Genomic DNA, 22,832 nt, shown 5'->3' with positions numbered 1-22,832 from the left:
GCAGGCTCCCTGCTGAGCAGAGAGCCTGCTTCCCTCTCTCTCTCTGCCTGCCTCTCCGACTACTTGTGGTTTCTCTCTGTCAAATAAATAAATAAAATCTTTAAAAAAAAAAAATAAATAAATAAATAAATAAATAGGATTTTTAAAAATTTTTTATTTTTTAAAGATTTTGTTTATTTATTTGACAGAGAGAGAGACAGTGAGAGAGGGAATACAAGCAAGAGAGTAGGAGAGGGAGAAGCAGGCTTCCCACCAAGCAGGGAGCTGGATGTGGGGCTCCATCCCAGAGTCCTGGGATCATGACCTGAGCCAAAGGCAGATGCTCAACAACTGAGCCACCTAGGTGCCCCAAAAATAAGTAAGATTTTTTTTAAAAGACGGAGGTCACAGGGCTCCTGGGTGGCTCCATCACTAAAGCGTCTGCCCTAGGCTCTGGTCACAATCTTGGGGTCTAGGGATCAAACCCCGTGTTAGGCTCCCAGCTCAGGGGGGAGTCTGCTTGTCCTCCTCCCGCTGCCCCTCCCCCATCTCGTGCTCTCTCTCAAATAAATAAATAAAATCTTTAAAAGGAGAGAGTGAGGGAGAGAGGGAGATAGTTCATGTATACAGTAGCCTACTTTGTCTCAGGATGCTTCTGAGTAAATGTCTATCTGGAAACACCCTGCAGTAAAACAGACACAGTCTTTTTGATTCCCGCCTGGTACCTGCAAGACAGGTCTGAAGCAATCACAAAAAACCCCTCCGTGCCAATAGTTTCATGTGGCAAAAAGTGACCTTGCTCCCTTAAAGCTGACAAACAAAAAACACAACTCTACCTACACACCACTTGGGAACACACAGACACAGAAACCTGAGCGGTACAGGTCAGCAGAATCCACTGCGGCCCAATAGAATCAGCCCTAGAAGTCAAGGTCAGTCAAGGTCACAGGTGTGGTCTAGACCCTGGGAGAAGAGAGACTCATGTTTCACCCTCTATGTGTCTGTAACACTTGGAATCGTTACAAAAGCACTTGTTATTCTTATAATATGGATTTAGGTATACCAAAAGCTTAGAAATATCATGTCCAGAATGATAACTGAGACACATATTCCAATGGGGGGGCTGGGGAGGGGTCACTCTAACCTGGTACTTTTCTGTCTCAGCTGGGCAATCACTTTAAGATGCTTTTAAATTTAGAGAGGCAGCGGTCCCAGCTAGACTCTCTAGAGGAGGGACCTTTGTGATAGTTTTAACCCTGACAGGTCATAGTCTAAACCTGCTGACGTTCAGAGATATGCCAAGACCTCCATTACCGTCACAAGAAAAGTAAGGATGCTGCCTGTGCCGGGTCTCAGCACTGATGCCGGTGACCACGTAGTTCTGCCCGGAGCAACCAGAACTGAGACGCCAGGACGCTGAGGCTCTGTGTGTGTGTGTGAGACAGACAGATGCAGCAGGGAAGGAGGGATATTTAGCCTTAAGGCCTTGTGAGGAGAGGCCCACCCAGCAGGAGCCAGCAAAAGCAAGGGATCGGGGGTCCAAACACGCATCACCTCGGGGACCACGATGGAACCTTAGCAACCGGTCTGGGTATGCAGGGAAGAGCAGGCTGGAACTAAAACTACTCCAAGGCCAGACAGCCAGTCCCCCAGGCAGGCCACACCATGCTGAAAATCTGGGCTTACTCCACAAACTCAGGAAGGCCTCGCAAGTCTGCAGGCCACATCATACTTTCAGTTCTTGGGAAAGAGCAGAGGCCCCGGCGGAACCGTGTCCATTGTGATGAAGGAATCCGTGAAGGAACGGCAGGAGTGCGGGGAGGCCAGGGTTACAGAGTCCCACCACTCACAGCTGACGTCAGCACACACAAGGCGTGACACAGGATAGGCACAGAAACCCACCGGGACCCGTATCATGCAGTGTCCCCAATACAGAGAAGAGAGGGCTTTGAGAGTCCTGGGGTGGGGGATGGGGCCCAGACCCTCACTGTACCCCACAGTCATCCCCAGATGAAAGCATTAAACATACACAATGAAAACTATATGCACACAAGACTGCAAAACCCACTCATGGGATATCCCCATGCAACAAAATCTGGGTAACAACAGACGCAAAAACATACACGTCAAAACGTCTCAGTGAAAACCAGGCTGAGGGAAGAGGAGAGCTGAAGGATGGGAGCCTGGCCAAGAGTCTCCGGTGGCCCCAGGAGCGGAGTCCATGAGAACCAGCCCTGCACACACTCCTGACATGCCCTAGGTGACTCCAGCAGGCGTGTCCTCCGTTACTGACCCCCAACCAAGAGAAAGGGCTCCCTAAGAGGGCCGAGAAGCAAACGCTTCAGATCGGGTGGCGACAGAACCAACGGTCCAGAAACAGGGCTTTCAGCCAGTGAAAAGAATCGCTTAGGCACGGCATGGAATCCACCCGAAACCAGACGACCCACAAAGAGCGGCAGCTGAGTGTCAGAAACCTGGACCTGAAACGCTGAACACACGCTAAAGAGGATTTTTACACTGACCAAACTGTGAAGTGACAAAACGATCTGATTATCATGTTGAAGACCCGGTCAGCGGTAATCCGCAGAGAAGGACGGTCCCCGCAGTCGTATGGGGCAACGTGAGCCCAGCTCCCGAAATCCGATAGTCCCACAGCTGGCACATATGGCACCTACCGCAAAGCACAACCTCATCAATGAGCTGAATTTAATCGACCCACAGCCAACTTCCTGTCCTGGAGAAAATACAACTGCCGTGAGAGTATCCATGGAATACTGGAAAACACGAGAGGCATTCCTGCAGCCTGTACGGAGCCCCAGTGCGTCATCCATAAAGGGAACGAAAGAGGGAAAAACAGAAAAGGAAAAACATTAAGTACTTGAAAAAAACTGACTCCTGGGTTGAAGACGATATTAAAATAGGAGCTAAAGACTCCTCAGAAAAAGTAGGGTCCTGCTGGCTCTAGGCAGACATCACGTGGCCATTCCTGGCCGGGGGTGGGGGTGGGGGTGGGGGAGGGGGGGCAGACCATGAGAACACAATTATAACCATGGGTCCCCACCAGGGTTCTATGGATGCTGCCCCTTCCATTTATTCCCTCTGGGTTCAAATATTCTGGAACTTTCCATCCATCATCACCTTTACCACAAAGCTAACCTGAGTTCCAGACCTTCTGGGTGACTACAGCCTGCCATTCATTCCATCTGCCATGGCCCAATTATGAAGGCCTGGGGGGACCCTCCACCAGGTCCCCCTCACTTGGTGGAGGGAAGGGCCTGTGGGGCTCCTCCAGGGGTGGCAGGAAAAGCAGAGGTACCTTCACCTCTTTGGGCAGAAGGGCTTCTCATACTGTACAAATTCTTAGTGCAATACATAGGGGCTAACCAGAAAGGCACCACAAAATGGGAGCTATCTGAAGGCAAACTTCTTAGGTATGAAGACTTATCTCTGAACATCTACCACTCAGGGTCATGAGGATCCATGATTCCAGATGATCTTAAACAAGAGCGTGGTACGCTTTTGACGAATGACAGCATGGATGGAAATAAAGGGGACATGGTCCCATGGCCGTTCATGACACGGGAAGGCTCACCAGCTCCCCACCCTCTCAGCACAGGGGTCCCCCCCACCACAATCCCCATCCTCAAGCTTGACTCCTGCTGGGGGACTGGAATCATCCAGGCCACCCACGTGGCCATCACATGTCCATTCCCAACTCACCTGAGACCTCACCCTGCCTGCTTGCTCACAGCAGCCCCCCCACCACGCTCCCTGGTCTGGTTCTGGTTAGTTAGCACCTTGCTTGCCCCGGGATTTCCCTGCCCTGGGGGAGACCAGGTACCCAGTGTGGGGCAGAGCAGGGTAGCGGTTGATAGTCTGGACCCAAACATGGCTTCTACACACACAGCTCAGGCAAGTCCGCCACCCTCCTGGTGCCTCAGTTTCCCCCTGTTCCACAAGGACGGTAAGAGGTAAGAGTCCCTCCCCACACCAGTTGTAAGGACAAAGCCATAGGATGGCACACAGTAAATGTCAGTGACGACTTAACTCCCACTATTAGCTAGGAGTCCTATTATAAGCATCACTTCTCTGCGTTAGGCAAAAACGCCCAGGAACAACCCGAAGAAGAGAGGAACTATCGTAACACAATTTGTTAGTGAAGCGGCATTCCACAGCTTCACAGTTTTTTAATATTTCTATTATCAAGTATAATGCTCGCTTAATTAAAGAGGGTGTTTACACTTTCTCAGCCAGGCAGGAGATGTTCACACTAATCTGACCCCAGGACTACTTGCTGTCTATGAAAAAGACGTCATTTCTGAAGTTTCTGAGGATCCTTATAGGTCAGAGCAATACACAGGGGTCAAGGACGTAGACGCCCCCCCAGTGTGGGAAGCACAATGGAAAACGAGGTGCCTGTCAAACCGAGTCGACCCCACAGCGGTGCTGACCCCAGCTGCGCTTGGCGGGACACGTCCTGGGCAGAGTCATCCTCGGTGATCTTAGTCCTTCCCCGCCAGGGACCACGCATTCACACCCACAGCGGCACGTGTAGGCCCCTGCGTCCACGGTCACGTGTTTCAGTAAACAGCTCCGTCACTTAACACGCAGGCTTCAATGCTACATAAAACTAAACTTTACTCCCCACGATTCCAGATTCTCGCTGGGTCCGTGGACCCATTCACAAGCCCCTTGGGTTTGGTGTCAATGGAGGGAGCTGGGGGTGGACAGGGGGCGACCACCCCAGTCCTTGCCCGCCAATTTTCACATCCAAACCACTATGATTTCTGTGCACTCCCTTCCAGGCCTGTCTGCGGGCTCCAGAGAGCTGCCTACCTGCAGTTCCCAGCAGTAAAATCTGAAGGCAGAGGGCAGCTACAAACAACCTGACATATTCAAAGTCACACTCGCTCAAGTTCTTCCCGTAGTGCCTAATTCACAGTCCTCCGCAAAACCATAAATCGGCATTTTGTCCTGCACGCCTCATTCACCTGTTACTCCGGGCCTCCAACACCGCACTCCCCTCGGGGATCACTGCCATTCTCTCCACGTTTCTGCTTATCAAAATAACCCAGCTCCTTCCCAGAAAAATCATCAGGCTCCCAATTTAGCAAGCAGCCAATTTCTCGACAATTCCTCTAATGACAAAAAGGCAGTGTTTATGACCTCATGCTCCAGCTCTTAGATATGTTTTCACCTTGAAAAAGTCATGGTTTTACTCCAAGCACACTGAGGACAGCTGGTGGTCCTCCCAGGGCAGAAGATGGCATGGAAGGTACCCCCGCAAGGAGAACCGGGATTAGCCAGGTCAACGTGGGTTAAACACAGAAATCCGCTGGATGGCCAGCAAAGCCGCCACCTCCCAGCGACTCAGGCTCCTGTGGCCTGAGAAGCAGGCTGTTGGGAGGGGAAGGATGGCCCAGCTGGGTGGGTTTCAGAACCTGACAAGGAGAGCCAGGGATCACCCTGACTGCGGCTCTGCATGCCATGGCCTGGGGGCACAGGTCAGAGACAGCTGATTGGGGAGAGGTGCTCTGATCTGCTTCTCAGGGTCCCTCCAATGTTGCTTTCACTGGAAAATCTCCCCTTCTTTCTCAATACCTTTTCCTTTCTGGACTATGAAAATGCTCTCTTAATCAGACGGCTAGCTTAGTTTCTGGTGTCATTTTATTAACAAAGGTAACTCTTAACACAGTGCAGAGTGTCATTCAATCAGATGATTTCGTGAGACTTTTCTAGTAAGTTGGGAGGGAGAGGCAGCCATGTGGGTCACAGGGTGGAGTCCCGGGAGCCCCCCAGATGAAGAATGTGGGGAGATGTCCAAGATGAGGGGTGGGGCCTTGGGGCACCTCCCTGGTCCCTTTCAAGCTAGGCCTACATGTTTAATCAAGTTTTTCCAGTGCCTTAACGTTCAAAACTGAATGAAGCCCAGAAGGACTGTTCCATCCAACCACCTGACCCTTGTATCCCCCGACAGGTGCTTCCAGAAAGTTGTCACCTCGCTGGGTTTCTGGCACTAACTCAGCTACCCACTACCCCCCAAACCCTCTGCAGGTGCCTGCCCAATTCTTTCATCCCTCACTCAGTGGGGCTCCTGCAGGAAGCATGTCCTGATCCCCCAGTACACCTCGGAACCCTGACCTCTCCTCCTGGGTATTGGCAGCTACTTGCCTGGACAGAGGCCTTCCCCAGTGGTTTCCCCATCCCCCGCCTGGAACAGAGCAGGCTCCATGCGATCCACCAACAGATCATCAAAAGGGCCAGGGACAGTGTCCAGACAGTTACAAAAGGCTCAGCTCTCAGACCCAATTTAGGGGCTCCCCGCCCCCCAGAACAAACCACCAGAGTGAATGAGCAGTCCTCCGGCCTTCCCGGCAGCCCCCAAAGTGCTGCCTCATGTCACCATAGGTGAGCGGTGACTCACGGACACGGTGGTGCCAAGACTGGAGGTGGCAGCCAGGGCCCTCTGCAAAGCCACGCTCAGGAGGCGGGCCAAAATACATTCCACCCATAATTTAGTTTTCCTCTCTTGCCAGAATGGAGAAGCCCTGTGACACCAGACCGCAGTTAGAAATCAAATGATGGCCTCCCTGTCCAGGAAGGGGTAAAAGTACCTTCTCCTCCTAATGAACCTGGAAGTTGTAAACCAAGTCTGGGGCACTGCCCTGCGTCAGATCCAACTACAGCAGCCCTCCTTGACAGAGTGGACCCCAGACGCCTCCCCACACAGCACCGGACACCCAGAAGGCGTGACCCCGGGGGCATGGACAGTGACTGTCCTTCCTGAAGCTGACCGCAGGGAAATCATCAGCCCTTCACTTCGAGGAGCGAGGGGGCCCTGAGGACCTCCAGAAAGAAATACCTCCCATGTTCTGAGACATATACCTTCCAAGAACATATCATGTTCTAAGACACACACCTTCCCCCATAGGTTGATGTTTCTGAAACTGGCGAGTAGGTAGGACACCTGGGTGGCTCAGTTGGCTAAGCATCTGCCTTCAGTGCAGATCATGACTTCAGGGTCCCAGGATCGAGTCCTGCGTTGGGCTCCCTGCTCAATGGGGAGCCTGCTTCTCCCTCTCCCTCTGTCCCTCCCCCTGCCTGTTCTATTTCTCTATGTGTCAAATAAATAAAACCTTTAAAAAAAGAAAAGAAACTGGCGTGAAAGTGTACATTATCAAATTGAGCTGTGCTTTCTCAACCCCATCCTGAAAGCTCAAAATGAGCAGCCCGAGCATTTGGACAGTCGGGAATCAATCCCCACAAATGGGGTACCAGCATTTCTAAACCTGGTCTTAAAGTTCACCCAGTTGAACACAACAGTCATGGAAACTTTTCCCAAGATCACTGCCTTTGGAGACTTTTCTGAGTAGTGACTACACATTCATCCAACTATTAATATAATCAGAAATTCTTTGTAGAATTGAGCACAACAGTGTTAAAGAAGTGATTCCAAGAAAAAACTTCCACGTATTGAAGGACATATGTATTGAGATGTTCACTGCAGTGCTCTTTATAATTTCCAAGTGACTGGACTGTCTATGAATAAGGATTTGTTAAACAGGGTGCCTTCTGGAACCATCCGACAGTCATTTGAGGATCTGAATCTGTGGTTTTTTTTGTTTTGTTTTGTTTTTTTGTTTTTTTTTAAAGACTTTATTTATTTATTTGACAGACAGAGATCACAAGTAGGCAGAGAGGCAGGCAGAGAGGGAGGAGGAAGCAGGCTCCCTGCTGAGCAGAGAGCCCGATGCGGGGCTCGATCCCAGGACCCTGGGATCATGACCTGAGCCGAAGGCAAAGGCTTAACCCACTGAGCCACCCAGGCGCCCCAGCCGAATTTGTGTTTTGATGTGAAAATAAGTCAATCATAATTTTAGATAAAAAGCAGTTTTTAAAAAGTGTAGCATTCATTTGAAAGATCCATATGAAAAGAATTGCTATGCACAGAACAAATCCCCACTCTTTGATCCTGCTTTGTTTGGAAGCTTCTAGACTTCCATGTGACAACACTGGAAACTCAGACAAAAAACATCCAGTTCAGACCAGACTGGTTCTCAGAGGTGGCAAAGTTCCAGCAATGTGAACTTTTTTCTCCTTTTGCATTTTCTAAGATTTTTAAGATCAACGCATAATTACCTGGGTAATTAGGGAAAAAACTCAAGTGGAATGGCTTTTCTTTCCTTTTTTTTAAGAAAAGGAGGAAAACTACAAGAAAATATTCCCTAAACAATCTGCTTACCCAGAAAGTATCTGTATCAAACACAATGTGCTTCTCATCCCCTGCTCACGGTCAGGCCTTGGAACACCCAGACTCAGGGGCCTCCATCGACCAGCTGCTGGTCCCCGCACACTACCAGCCAGGGCACAACCTGCTGACTCTATCTCTTGCATTTCCTCCTGCTCCCAGAAACCTGAGCAACGGGGCAAGGACTGGGAGAGCAAATCCTTCCTGAGACATTAACCGATACATCACACAACTCGTCTGTTCCCGGATGTACTTTAGACGAGATTGGGTGTGTTCACGGTGGTATGGCCGTAGACTGTGCCTGTACATATTTCAAAGGTCAGACCAAACACCTAAAACTATCAAAGCCCTGCACCCCTATTTAACGCAGATGGTGAAACATCGCAGAAAATCTCTACTTACTCAGTATTTAAGAAAAAATCCGCGGTGCACACAGGACTCACAAAAGAACACCCCAGGATAGGTATGGGGCCCAAAGCCCAACACGAGGGGATGAGGCGGTGAAATCCACATCTCCACGTTGACATTTCCCAGTCCCAGAAGTTAAGTATCTACAGCCACCATGTTACCAAGGAGAAAGCTGGGTCTCAAGTCCAAAAAGTCATCCAGTATCAAAACTCGAAGGAAACAGAAGTGCAAGACTGGAACACAGACAGGTATGTGGGACTAAGAGAGAGAGAGAGAGCAAGTGGGCAGAGCAGCAGGCGGAGAAGGAGAAGCTTACCACCCCCCACCCCCTGCACAACTACTGGCTGAGCAGGGAGCCCGATGGCAGGGCTGGATCCCAGGACCCTGAGATCATGACCTGAGCCAAACGCAGATGCTTAACCCACTGAGCCACTCAGACATCCCTAGCCACTTAATTCTTAATAAGGATTTTCCTTGAAGCACATATGACTTCTGGTTGTGCGAATCCGACTATTCCCTCACAGATTAATTGAAAAGAAAGAGCCATCTACAGGAGATTCCGGCACAGGGCCTGACTCCGAGGAAAAGCCTGATAAATGGGTAAAACCACATTTATCCCTATGTGATAAATGTGATAAATCCCTATGTGAAGAGGCGGACAGGAGTATCTCAAGTGTGTGTGTGCACGCATGTCCTCAAATAGTAACTATAATTCTGAGAGATTAGCACCTAAATGTCAAAATTACCTGAAACTGAATTTCTCAAGCTCTTAAAATGATTATAAACAGAAGACAAAGTGAAGGAACCCATGAAGCTCCTGTCCAGAGGAAAAGAACACCTGGGCCCCCCCAACCCTTCCCCGGGACTGGCTGGGCCCCATCAGCTGCAGCCAGGGTTACGGAGCACAGAAGGTTCCCTGGGCATCTCTCTCTTCCCCACGCTCTTCCCCACATGAACAGCCCCGAAATCACAGGTGGTTCTAACAAAATACAAGCCAAGTACGTACACTACGTAAACCCCGAGAACTCATTTCTGATGTGCGCCACCCGGAGTCTGCACCCTCTGACAAGGGCCTGAAAGGTGAGCGAAATGGGAAACCTGGGTTTCCGGGTCCAGCACTACAAATGGAAGACATCCATCCAACAGCTGCCGACCAGCATAGAGCCAGGACCCTGAGGGACAGGGCTCTCCTCTTGTGAACATCTTCAACACTGATTTCTGAGACCACAAAGGGAAAAAAAAAATCCCAACTTCTAAGAGGGGTAATGGGATAGGGGTCATGGGGAGGATCGGGGAATCAAACCAGAGCCGATGGATGACTGGGTTTACCTACACCCACTGTCCTCACCACCGTTGACTGAGCGATTCTGGTCTTCGGTCCTGGGTCCAGCACTTCTCGTGAATTATTTATATGGATTATATCGGCTCCAGTTATTATTTCCAGTGAAATTCCAACCCAGTGCTTTTATTTCCCATTCACACAAAGGACACATGCAAATATTTGACTCTCCTTCTCAAAGCAACAATTCTCAGGGTAATTAAAAAAAAATACTGGAATGCATCTGCACTTTTTTTTTTCTTAGGATATCCCACTTACTTCTTTGTATCTAAAACCTATTAAAAATTCAAATCCTTCAAAGCGGGCAGTGGAGTAAAATGGGTAAACAGAGGCGGGGTGAGGCTCTCTGAATGAAACGTTAAATGTCAGAGTGAGGGGGTACCACTTGACAGAATTTATGAGTAAGCTGATTACTATTCACAGGCCAGAATTCTTAAAAGCCAGAAATTACTTCTGTCACATATTGTGCACTTGGAACTGCTAAGACGTCTAAGAAGAGAGTATTAATGGAGCTTCCCAATGGTTATACGGTAAGTCGCCCCCTGCAGTGTTCACCTTGGTCAGTCCATCTCCACCTGTCAAGTCCCACATTCGTGGGACGTGCTGTCTGGCACCGCAGATGTGGCCGTCAGTAAAATGTCACTGGTGACCAGTGGTGCCCAGCCTAGAAGGACAATGTTCGTGCGGGAAGCAGCAGTCAGCTCCCGACCTTGGGAGTCAAGGAAAGGTTTCTTGAAGGAGCCTGAATTAGGTCTTAAGCGCCAAGGACTCTCCTCACCATAACAGCCCGAAAAGGCATCTGGGAAGTCTTTGAACCTCTTCTTCCTGAAGACAACCACCCACGTCCATCTCCTTCCCTCGCAGGGCGTGAGGTCACTCACTGCCCTGCACTGCTGTAGGCTGGCCCCCCGGCATCCCAGGCCCTCTGTGCAACCCAACCCTGGGTTCTTCCTGTCTCAACACCATCAAATGACAGTCCTAATTCTTTTATGTGAACATTTTCCCATGTTCTCTGTTTTTCCTAGTATCTTCCAACTACCATAACTGCACAGTTCTAACAAGCCAAACCCAGTGGCTCCCTGTCCCCTCGTTGCTGCTTCTCTGATCAACCCCACAACTGTCCTGTTTGCGCTGGGCTCCCAACGCCCTTCCTCTACACCCCCACCATATGCAGCCTGGCTGCAGGGACACACCCCCTGCCTGTTCTCCCTCCTCCAGCTGCTTCTCTGCTCCCTCTCTTTGGCCTTCATGCCCCATCTTCTTGAGGTGAGCTGGAAGCATGCTTCCAGACCCCCAGCCTCATGTTCAAGTCTCCAGGGAGCTCTTCCACACACGTGTGCTCAACCCCAAGGAAATGAGGCCTGAGCTGGCCCTCTCAAAGGGTTCTCGGTCAGTGAGGCAGACCCCGCAGGTGAACAACTCCAGGGACCCCTCCTTCAATTCTGCACCCCAGGGGCCTGGCTTCCCTCTTGCTAGTTAGTGTCAGACCTGCTAACAGGACTGGCTCAGACGTTTAAGGACACTCCCCCCTTCCCACGTGGATGGCTGCCTCCCAAGGAGCTCTCACATTTTACAACAATTTTACTGCTAATTGTGGCAGAGAAAAAATAATCCGAATTATGTATGCAACCAAGTGCAGACTGACAAAACCCTTAACCAGGGAGCTTCTCCTGTCTTCACTTGGGTGGTCCCAGGAAGCTCCTCTAGACTCTGGTTCTCTGCTTTAACATCAGAGGTCAGCTCATCAAACCAACCAAGTAGCGGTCTCTCCAAGGACAGAGCTCCTGGGTTCATGCTGACCCCCCTTTTCCATGAAGACCCTTTCTGTTCTAGACCAGCTAGAGCGACCAAGGAGGAACAAGTATGTGGATCACGAGCCATGCAGAGAAAGGGTCAATGGAGTAACATCTCCAGTTGGCAACTGGAAAGATCTGGGCCTCTGCCTGCCTCACCTGGCCCTGAACACCTTCCCTGGCTCCACAAGGGGAAAGTGGCAACTCCCTCCTGACCTCCGACACAGAGTCTGCCCTGTGTCCCAAACCACACCTCTGCTTTCCTTTCAACAGACACCATCCCTCAGCATAGAGCAACCTGGATACATAGGAGAATGGGGATTCTGATGGGAGGTTTGGGGAACTGTCCAGGTCTAGGCCCCGCCCTCAGAGATCTGCTTTCCCCTGGGGATGATCAGGCGCGCAAAGATGGATTTAAAAAAAAACAAAAACAAAAACAAAACAAAAGCCACCTCCCAGGTGATTTCAACATACAGTATGCTTTGAAGCTGGCCAAAACTCGCCACCCAATGACATCCGAATCTTCTCCCTGCCCAGCTGCTGGGCAGACTCGGTCCCTGCAGAAGCCAGGCAACCATGTGGCCCCCTTTGTTTGTTAAGGAGGGCTGGCTGGTGGGCTCAGGGCAATGAAGGGCGAGCTGCAGCTGGCTCTCACTGGCTCACATGGGTGGTTCAACGCGGTAGCTGCCCAGGGGCCACAGTGGTGCTGTTTAGACCACACCACTGAAGCCAGCAGGTGCAACGGTCACGGCTCTTTGTTCCCCTCCTCCGAGCTGGTTTATCAACAGACCACATGCACAAGGGCCTCCGACACTGGGAAGCCAGGGAAGGACACCTGTATTCCCTTCAGGCCCCGAGAGACTAGAGCAAGCTTCCCGGTTCCTAAAAATGGGGCAGGGTTTCCCTGAGTCCCACAGCCTGGGGGAAGGGGAAGGAGAGAAGAGAAGATGAATCACAGGAATCTGGAACCACAAAAATCCTTCCACAGGAAGTATTCTTTTCAATTTGTTCAGAAGCATTGGGCTAACAGGAACCAGCCTCGAGAGTTTCTCCAGAGACTGAGCTTTTAATGAGCAGATAAGAATAATCTCCCGAGTGTGTCATTTATTTCATTGCGAAGTGGAAGGTGGAATCCTTATCTTACACCTACTAGAGAGACTGCCCGTAATCTTTATCTTATTCTCCAGACCTCGGTCTGCCCGTTATACCCTCGCTTCAGGGCACAAGGACAGACTTCACGGGGGCTCCCGTCCGTGTTACCCTCAACGGCAACACCTCAGTCTTCCAATAGAACCAACCTGGACCCTGCAGAAGACAGGGAGAGGGCGCAGATCCCCGGGAATAAAGGTGGAACTGGCTGCCTTCCGCTCAGGCCGCAAACATTTTGCAGGCTTTAAGAATTTCATCACCTTCAGAGTGCAAGTTCTGTAACTGTGTAAGGAGGCTTCACACACCTGTCTTCGTGCACGAGCGCTTTTGATGTCAGCACCTTGGGAGATGTGAATAAGAGCGCTGGGCTTGGGCAGACACAGGTTCGATTCCCGGCTCCAGCACTCTGGGACCCTTGTGCGGGGACTGCGTAAATCCTCACAGCTTCTCTGTAGGAGGGAACCCTTCATGATTTTGGTGAGGATCTTAACGTGTGCTGGCCAGGCCCGGTGCTTCGTAAGCCCTCAGCAAATGATACCTCTTTCTAGCCCTAAAATATCCCAAATCTCAAATTAGGTGAACTCCTTCCTGAGATCCTACTGACTTACTGATGGTCGAGTCTGAGCAGGCGCTAGTCCACCTTGGGGCGGTGGGCGGGAACTGATGCACTCTGTGGGATCCACCCTTCCCCTCTCGAAACACACTGCTCATCCCTTAATTTCTAAAATACCTTCCGAGAGGGGCACCTGGGTGGTTCAGTGGGTTAAGGCCTCTGCCTTCGGCTCAAGTCATGATCCCAGGGTCCTGGGATGGAGCCCCGCATCGGGCTCTCTGCTCAGCGGGGAGCCTGCTCCCTCCTCTCTCTGCCTGCCTCTCTGCCTATTTGTGATCTCTGTCTGTCAAATAAACAAATAAAATCTTAAAAAAAAAAAAAATAAATAAAATACCTTCCAAGAGCCCTGGCCTTCAGAAGGCTGAGTATTGACATCCTTTCCCTTAAGACACTGGGCCAGATGGCATCAGGTGCTGTTATGTAACTCGCGGATGCCCCCGGGGCCCCACTGAAAAGCAGGCTCAGGCTTCCTGAGAGATCCTCAGTAAGTAGCAAGATTGTTCCCTGGGTGTTTGGGGACTCGGTGAATTATTCTTCTGTCACTCCTCCAGAGGGTGATGGTGGAATGTGGAGCTTCTATTGTGCCAATCCCTGAGAAGATGGGCAGCCCAGCTCAGGCCCCCACACAGGACGGCACCAGGCTCCCCTCCTGGCCAGGAGCAAAGCCGGCCAGAGCACTCTGAGTGAAGTCTCCATAGCTGTTCGGTGACCCTTGCCGGTTCCGGCTTGTCAAGCAGTGACCTCAGGACAAAGAAGTCCGAGTACCCAGCTCCAGGGCCTTCGGAAATATCCCAGGGGCCTGGCTGGAATTCTCAGAAGAGAAATCACACCGCCATCCAGTACAGGTGCGGGATTTGAAAATAACAAAGCTAAGGAAAACCCACGTGGCTGGCCCAGGGCCCACTTGCTAAAACAGCAGCTGCTAATCAGTCAAAACAAGGCTGATACCCGAAACAGGGAGCCAGAGAGGTCTGCCCAGAGTCAGGGAGGACAGCAAGGGTCAAACTCCGTGGCTCTTAACCTTGCTCGGGCCAAGGGCTCCACTAAGAATCGGAGGGAAGCCAAGTGGCCTCCTCCCACAAGCAACCCGCTGGGATCGGAAGATTTAAATGCGGGAGGGGCCTCAAGACCCAAGGGCAGATAAACCCCATTCGCATTAGCATACCTTATCAACAGACGAGAAACCATTAGAATAAGAAAAAGTCTGTTCCAGCAGCCACAGGAAAGCACTTCCAGGCTGCTGGGTAACCAGAAATCAAGTTACCAAACAACAGCAAAGGAGAAAATCCAGGAAGACTCCCTCTTCCTCCCTCCACCGAGAAAATTAAGAGCATAATACTAATTGGCAGACAGCCCAGTTAAGGACACTTAGCAGCAACTTGTCCAGCCCCCTTTCTGGGTCCTTCTGGAAATCCCCCTGTGTCTGGACTGGGATCAGCCACCAGACCTCGGGCAGATCAAAGTGCCGGTGGGATCAAACAATAAAAAAATGAAAACTATCAAATGACAGAATGAAGCCCCGCAGACCAGCTACAGAGGCTCTTCCAGCAAGGCTCGGTTTCACCGCCCTGGGAACAAAAGGCAACCTGTGTGTGCCTCTCCCCACTGGGGCTTTGCATACCTGAAATTAACAAATGGTGTGAGTCGTTATCCATTGTGGGAAAGGACCACGGAGTGTGGTGCCTGAGTCCTGGAACAACAGGAAAAAATTAAAGCTCACAGAAGCTTCTCAGGCACCACAGATCTGAGCGGCTCATTGTTCATTTAGTAAACAAGGGAGCCATAAGACAAATCCCTAGGAAGCCAGGTTTGTTCACTTTCCGAGTCCTCCCAGAACTAACTGTTCCCTCCCAGATCAGCATGGCCTTGGCATTCCACAGATGGACAAGCATCGGGCCTGGGCAACGGGCGACCTGCCCCTTACCCTCTCCAAGTCCACCCATATGCACAAAGCAAGGAGGGAGGAGGCGGACTGGGGAGTGCGTCTCCTTCTAAGCAAACCCCCCCCCCCCGCCCCGCCCGCCACCCTCATTGGACAGAATGCAAAGAGCCCAGAACCAGGAACGTTCTCCAGGCTTCACCCGGCATTCCTGGAGTCTGTTTCCTGGTCAGGAGGGCCAGGTGGAAGGTACGCTGTTTCACTGGATGATGACAGCAACGTGAACAGCAAAATGCTCCCTAGCCCCTTAAAGTACAGTCGCTGTCCATCCATGGATGTCAAAACGCTTCACAAACCACCCATTAATTTTTATGGTGGCCTGAGAAGCAGATTGAGAATGATTACCTTCATTTTTACAAGGCAAGGAACCCAAACCACAGGGGAAGGCGGAGAACAACCAGGCCAATGCAGTCTCACCCAACGTTCTAGGCTGATGCTCCCTTCTCTCTCCACCTCTGGCCCACAGAAGGGGAGCCAGCTCAGAAGGGAGGCAGGCCACTAAAGATAAACTTAGGTGTTCAGAGACCACTACCCTTGAAAGGTTGCAGAGACGAGAGCTGTGTAAAGGGATTATTTTGATTTAGGCAAGAGAAGCCCCAATTGCAACTTACTCATTAAATCCGCAAGCCTGTGACCCCAAGAATGTAAATATTAAAGGCGGGTAGGAACAGTGGGGTCACGGATGTCTTCTGTCTTACTGTTTATATTTCTTTTTGTTACCACGTTTTCTCCCTAAAGCATATACTGCTTTGCTTCTGTGATCAAAACAAAAGTTATACGAACTTATTACTGATAAAGGACACACTACAAATCTGCTGCACTAACTCGCCAAGAATGAGCACGAATAAAATCCAGCCCGGCGTCCCCTCTCGAAATCTCACTGCTGGGGAGGATCCGCAAGCCGGTCAGCACGCAGAGGGCCCGCGGCTCTCGCGCCGCCCAGCACCCCGGGGAAGGGCCAGCGTCGGCCTGGTCCCCCGCTGCAGGAGCGGCCCCGGGCCAGGAGCCGCCCGCACTCTCGGGCACCACCAATCCGCAGCGCGGAGCAGGCTTCCCGGGAAACATCACTTAGAGAACAACGTGCCTCTCCTCCAACCGTCCCCACCCGCCGGCAGCCCGCGCTGTCAGCTCGCGACTGCTCGCTCCCCGGACGGCTCAGCCACAACCCGGGATTTGTATTTCCATCCTAGAACCAGGCATCTCCGAAGTTGAAATATGCATTGTCACTAACAAGTTTAACCCGGGACCGCACGCCCCCCTCTCCTCCCCAGAACCGCGCGAGAGGGCGCCCCGGGGACGCGTGCGGTCGCCGCGCCGGGCCACCCCGCAGGGCCTGCCCAGGAGGCGCCAGGGCCGGGGGAGGGGGCTCCGCGGGCGCACGCGGGGGCTCCGACAGCGGCTCGGCGCCGGGCACCCCAGGCTCCCGGGCGGCAGCAAGGGGAGAGAGGCTTCCCGAAGCCGCCCGGCGCCAGCCGTGCCGGAGCACCCGGACCCCGAACTCAGGCGGCGGGGAACGATCGGCGCCCACGAGGGTTGAGAGCCCGCCGAGCCCCGGCAGGCTCTGTGGGAGCGAGGCCGGGCACTGGGCGGGAGCTGCCCGCAGGGGACCGCCGGACCGCCGCCTGCCTACCTGGCTCGCATTGCGTCCCCGCCGGCTCCTGCGGCTCTCCTCTCGGTCTGGGAGCTCAGCCCGGGCGGGGGCGCGCGCGGCTCCGCGGGAATCTCCGCGCGAATATCCGCGCGGCGGCGGCGAGCGGCCGGGACCGCCGAGAGTGCCCCCAGCGCTCGGCCCGCGCCTCAGCGGGCGGAGGGTGGTCCCCGCGCCGGGGCGGGGCTGCGGGGGCGGGGGCGCGGCGCGCGAGGCGGGGCGGGCGAGAGCGGGGGGTGGGGGGGGGAGGGGGGGGGGGCGGGGGGGGCCCCGGGGGGGGGGGGGCGAGGGGGAAGGGGGGGGAGTTTAGCCAAGGAGGCGGCTAGTCTGGGGCGGGGTGGGAATAATTAGGGGCAGTGCTAAGGAGGGACGGGGCTTAGCTGAGGCCGCCGAAAGGCCGGGAGGGGGAAAATGTGGATAATTAGGGGGCGGGCCGAGCCCTTGTTGCCCGGAGGCCGGGGGCGGGGGCGAGCGCGAAGGGGGCGGAGTCGGGCCGGGGCCACCCGGAGGCCGGGGCGGGGTGTGGTTTGCCGGGGCGGGCGAGGGCGCCGGGGCGAGGCGGAGGCGTGGCCGCGGGGAGCCGGCCCGGGAACGAGCTCGCTGGCAGGGGATGGCGCCGCGTCTCCCGGAGCCCCAGCTGGGACCCCGCTTCGGTGCCTCCTAGTCTTCCTCCTCCGGGCGCCAGCCGGGGAATGGGGTCTACGGCTGGGGGGCGCCTCCCCCCCCGGGGTCGTGGGCCCTGGAACCGAGCAGATCTAGATAAGGCAGCTCCATCGTTACCTTTTGGTCGCGCTCCAGTGCTCCTTGCACCCCCATCCTCCCACTCGTTCTCGGAGAGCCCCACGCGCGGACCCCTGGGTGAGGTACGGCTCCGCGGGCGTGAGCCGGGATTCGGTGGGTGGTCCCTAATGCTGAGAATCCGGTTTCTCACACACGGTGGGGGGCAAGCACAAAGTTGTAAAGTAAGTCGAGAAGAAAGACAGTCACATAGAACATTACAAAGGAGAACTTCCGGCTGAGCAGAGTGCTGGAGGAATACATGGTATCATAACCATTTATACTTGGTCTAGCTTATGTCCCCATGTTTGGCACCTGAGAAGCGTTCAATAAATGCTCAGTAAACTGAACCACCACCTACTGTGTGGCAAGCACTTTCCATGGAATGACACAATCCCCCCAAAATCCCGTACTTGGCTACTCTTTTTAGTCTGTCTCACGAGTGAGTGGACTGAAGCTCCGAGGGTTGATTTGACAGTGAGAAAGTAGTACAACCAGAATTTGACCTGAGGTCACTCTGGAGGTTAGAATCTAACTACCTGGGGGACTGCCAGCTGTCTTCCTGCAAGACTGTAGTCCCCTGCAGGACTGAAGGCCCCCTACAATGCGGAAAGGAGGAAGCACAGGTCTTCCCTGGGACAAAAGCTCTCATATCCTCAACCAGGTCCAGACTTAGATATCTCAGGAGGCGTTTCTCACCATTACCTAGCAAGGCAGATATTCTTACTCTCATTTGATAGGTGACTTTAGACCTTATGTTTATCATGATCTCATGGGGCACATGAACCTAAATTCAATCCCTGGAATTTCTGGATCCCAAGTCTTTGCTGCTCCCTCTGTCTTGGAGATCTCCCATAACCTAAGGAATCTGTTTTTCTTGATCTGCTGTCTGTGTTGCAGAAGGATTCACTGGAGGACAGAGATGTGGTTCAAGATGTGGGGCTCTGAATTCCTGAATTCCTGAAAACGGATACAGTTAGCCTTAAAATGTATGCCGCAGGCTTTGGAAGGAGCCTCAGAGAGGAAGAGGGCATCCAGGGGGCATGGCGGGGGCCCAGGGAGTTCTCAGTGGTATAGGGACGTGCAGGGAGCACTGACCCAGGAGCGAGCCTACTGGGTTCTGATCTCTGGTGAGTTATTTTACCTCTCTGTGACTCAGTTTCCTATACGAGTATGAAAATTCAATGCCGCCTGTGGAGTGTTTAGCAGATTAGCACAGTTTAGCATTCAATGCCTGGCACAGATCAGCATTCAATAAATTTCAGCTGCTATTCCGAATGACATCCTTGCTGTGTAAAAAATGTCTGTGATGCATAAGAAAAGACAAACTAGTAGAAAATTAAGAAATAAACAAAAGGTATGAAAAGACAATGCCCAGAGGCCCCACAAATGGTCCAACAGCCACGCTGATACAGGGAGGAAAAGCAACACATAAGGATAAATCAAATAAGAAAGCCAGAGTCTCGTCTGGGAGAAGCTGAGCTCATTGACGGTAAGGAAGAGACAATAAAATCACAAGGAACAAAGTACTGTGGACATGCAGGATACCACGCGAAAAAAATAAAACGCTCACTCATTTTGCCTGGGGGCACGCAGAGAGCCTGCCTGATGGTGACCATAGTTGTACCAAGGGGACTTGGCTTTCACGATGCCATCAGCATCTTTACATCCTAGGAGAGGCATTCCCAGAGGTCAGAATGTCTAAAGACAGTGGCGGAAGAAACGAGAGCATACTGTGTATTCTTTTACCACCACGGCTTGAATTGCACTTGAGCCTGGTAGGAGCTGGGTGACAATGTGACACGATTAGGCAGAGGTTCGTGTGTGGACCCTTTCGCCTTTCCTGGCTCTGGAAGTCAAGGAGATCTCAAGATACTGCTTCCAGTTGAGTATATGCTTTCTCGTTCCACCAGTTTTTCTTACTTGCCCTTCCAAAGACAAAAGGGGAAAAAAAGGTATGATATTCCTAATGTTCAGTTACTCAGTAAGCATTTCTAGTGGGAACACATACAGCAAAATCAATAACTTGGTGTTTTAGGTGTGGAACCAACGCACGTTTGTTTTAAAGGATACAAATGATCAGAGATGGGTTTAGTGTAACAAGTGGGCATCAATCCCCAATTTCATACCCTCTCCCAAGAGTCCACGGTCATGTGTGAATGTGTGTACATACCCCATATCTGTAGACACATGCTCAAAGACATTGAGAATGGGGGCAGTGCTTGCTAACAAAGACTGAGTGAGATAATGTGTGCAGATAGACCCTCTACGAACATATGCTACCGTCATTATTACTAACACACACACACACACACACTTGCAACTTGTGCTTTGAATCACTTAAAACCCAAGAGAACGATCCTAGTTTTGCATCAGCTATACACAGAAATATCTTTTTTCAAGACTTCTTGATAAGTAGTTACCAAGGGGGCGACCACGTTGCTCTGAGGCGGGAAGGGTGGATGAGATGGTCCGAGAATGTGAACTTCAGGCTTCAGACTTGCCAGATTTCTCCCTGAGCATGGGCTCCTTAGAAAGGGTATGAAGGGAAAATGCTGTCCTAGAAGGTCTCTTGTGGGTTGGAAAGTAAAATATGCATGTGGGTTAGAGGAAGGGTGTGTGGTGGGTTTGGAACATGCACAACTTTTATTTCGATGAGCAATAGGTTAAACTTATTCCACCCCAACTGCCACGACCAAAGATTCATGCTAGGGGCTTCTCAAAATAGACACCTACTGTGTGCCAGGCCCTGAGAATCAGAGGCTGAGAGAGAGCCAGAATCAGCTCCACTGTCTTGGTGCCGAGAGCCCAGCGGTGATTTGAGACTGGAGAGGGGCCAGCCTGCTGGTGGCACATGCTCTCAAGGCAAGCGCCAGGGGCTGAGAAAGGAGACACCTGCCTTAGGGATGACAGCCAGACAGGGCCCTCTCAGGAGAGATGACATCAGACCCAAAGTGAAAGAAGCCAGGGAGGGGCAGGCCAGGCAGAGAGAACAGCACATGTGAAGACTTCGAGGCCAGAAAAAGCTTTGCACGTTTAGGAAACTGAAATGCCACCCTGTGTGGCTGGGGTGAAAAAGTGAGGTGAAGAATGGGGACAGGTGAGGACGGACAGATGGCAGGGGCTGGACCCCCCAAAGCGCATTGCCTGTGTAGGAGTGTGGGGTGCTCAGATGCTGCTCTTTCCTCTGACCCTCCTGCGGCAGCTCAGAGAAAGTTGCTTTGCCAAGAATTCGAGCAGGCACTAGCTTTTTAAGAGAGTGTCTGTTGTCAAAAAATGTTGGGTGACCCGCTTGCCATTCTGGGAAGCCTCCACCCTTGCAGCCCCGAGATGCTGTAACACTGAGCCCTCCATCTTGCTGTTGTCCTTAATTACTCCAAACACACAGGGGCATAAGTAGGGCAGCAAGGGAGCACACGATTCTCTCGCACAGAATCCAGAAGGGATGCAGACAAAACAGTCGGCTGAGGGGAGTTCTGTGACTTTCTTCGGGAAATTTCTAGAAATACTTCTTAATGAATATTCATTTTCTCACTCATTTTTATTCAGTTACTCATTTAACAGTTATGTCTAGAATGCTTACTGTACATCAGGTGGTGTGCTAGACGCTGGGGATAAGAAGAGGAGTACATTCTAGATCCTTCTATCTAAGAAGTGCACAGCTGGGGAACGAGCAATTAGGCTATAGAGTGCTTCGAGGGCAAATGTGTGCCAGGATAGCCACCTGCCCCAGCCTAGATGCAAGTGGGGCTGGGCATCCTCATGGCTGGGGTGGCAAAGGTTGAATTTGTAATAGTTACAGGGGAGAAATGGGAGGGGGACAGCATCCAGGCAGGGTCTGCCAGTACCAAGCTTGGAGGCTGGAGGGGCCGTGGGCAGGGAGGGAGCAGCGTGTGGCATGGGGCAGGAAGTGTGTGTGGACACACAGTCTAGCTCTAAGGCCGGGGAGTCCTCCGGGGTCCAGGACCCCAACTGCACAAGGCCAGGCCTCCCCACAGGGAGTATTTCAATGTCAAACTGTGAGAACTTAATAAAAGTGCTCAGTCAGTTTGGGAACAGAAGAGAGACATGACAGTTTTGCAACCCATGGCCAATTTTGTGAGTAGAAAATAGCATGAACAGCAGAAAAGTCTGCCTGGAGGTCTGAGATTTACCTGGATCTCTTTGGTCGTATGCACGTGGCTTTTCCACATGGTCCTTTCCTCCTCTTTTATTTTTATATATTTTTTAAAGAATTTATTTATTTATTTGTCAGAGAGAGAGAGCACAAGCAGGGGGAGTGGCAGAGGGAGAAGCAGGCTCCCAACTGAGCAGGGAGCCTGATGCGGACCTCTATCCCAATACACCAGGATCATGACTTGAGTCAAAGTCAGATGCTTAACTGACTGAGCCACTCTGGCATCCTGCTTCCTTCCTCTCTTACCGTTCTGTGTGATGATAAACTTTCTTGGTCTTTTTATCATCTTAGTCACATTTTTGTCTTCACTGCCCTTTCCTGGGACTTGAGATTACCATTTCAATAGTACACTTTTCACTGGGCCTAGATAAAGTTCTGCTCAGCGTGTGGTCTTTAACCCCCCCAAAAGTTAACGATAAGCATTTGAATTGCTGGCTTCCTGTGTGCGTGTTTGGATTATCTTGTCTGCCATCTGAATCCCCTCATTCCTTGACTGGGATCCAGTTTTCCTCTGGGGAGTCATGACCCCTCCCCAACTTCAGGCGCTGCCAATCAGAACCTCCAAAACTTAGGGATGGACACGTGACTCAGGTCAGCCAATGGGACTGAAACTCCAGGATTTTTCTGGAAGCATCATGGGTGGGAAGCCATGTGGAGACATGGTGGCCTTTTGCTATTGCCAGGAGAGGGTCCAGCTGAGCTCATCGAAGGGAGGGAAGAATTTGGGCTAGAGAGGGACACATTCTGGCAGCATCATTGGAA

The 22,832-nt window shown here is 51.9% G+C and overlaps 1 protein-coding gene across 1 annotated transcript in view; it reads right to left on the bottom strand.

Moving 5' to 3' along the window:
* SH3BP4 (SH3 domain binding protein 4) overlaps positions 1-17,112 on the bottom strand; it is an 83,401-nt gene extending 66,289 nt beyond the window's left edge. The window contains exon 1 of the mRNA XM_059393771.1: positions 17,099-17,112. The gene's annotated coding sequence lies outside the window, so the exon portion shown is untranslated. The remainder of the gene's footprint in view (positions 1-17,098) is intronic.
* Between the last annotated feature and the right edge of the window lie 5,720 nt (positions 17,113-22,832).

This window comes from Mustela nigripes, chromosome 3, assembly GCF_022355385.1.
Source record: "Mustela nigripes isolate SB6536 chromosome 3, MUSNIG.SB6536, whole genome shotgun sequence".
NCBI classification, from domain to species: Eukaryota; Metazoa; Chordata; class Mammalia; order Carnivora; family Mustelidae; genus Mustela; species Mustela nigripes.
Note: the sequence above shows the minus strand (reverse complement) of the source record. Positions and strands in the feature narration are given on the sequence as shown.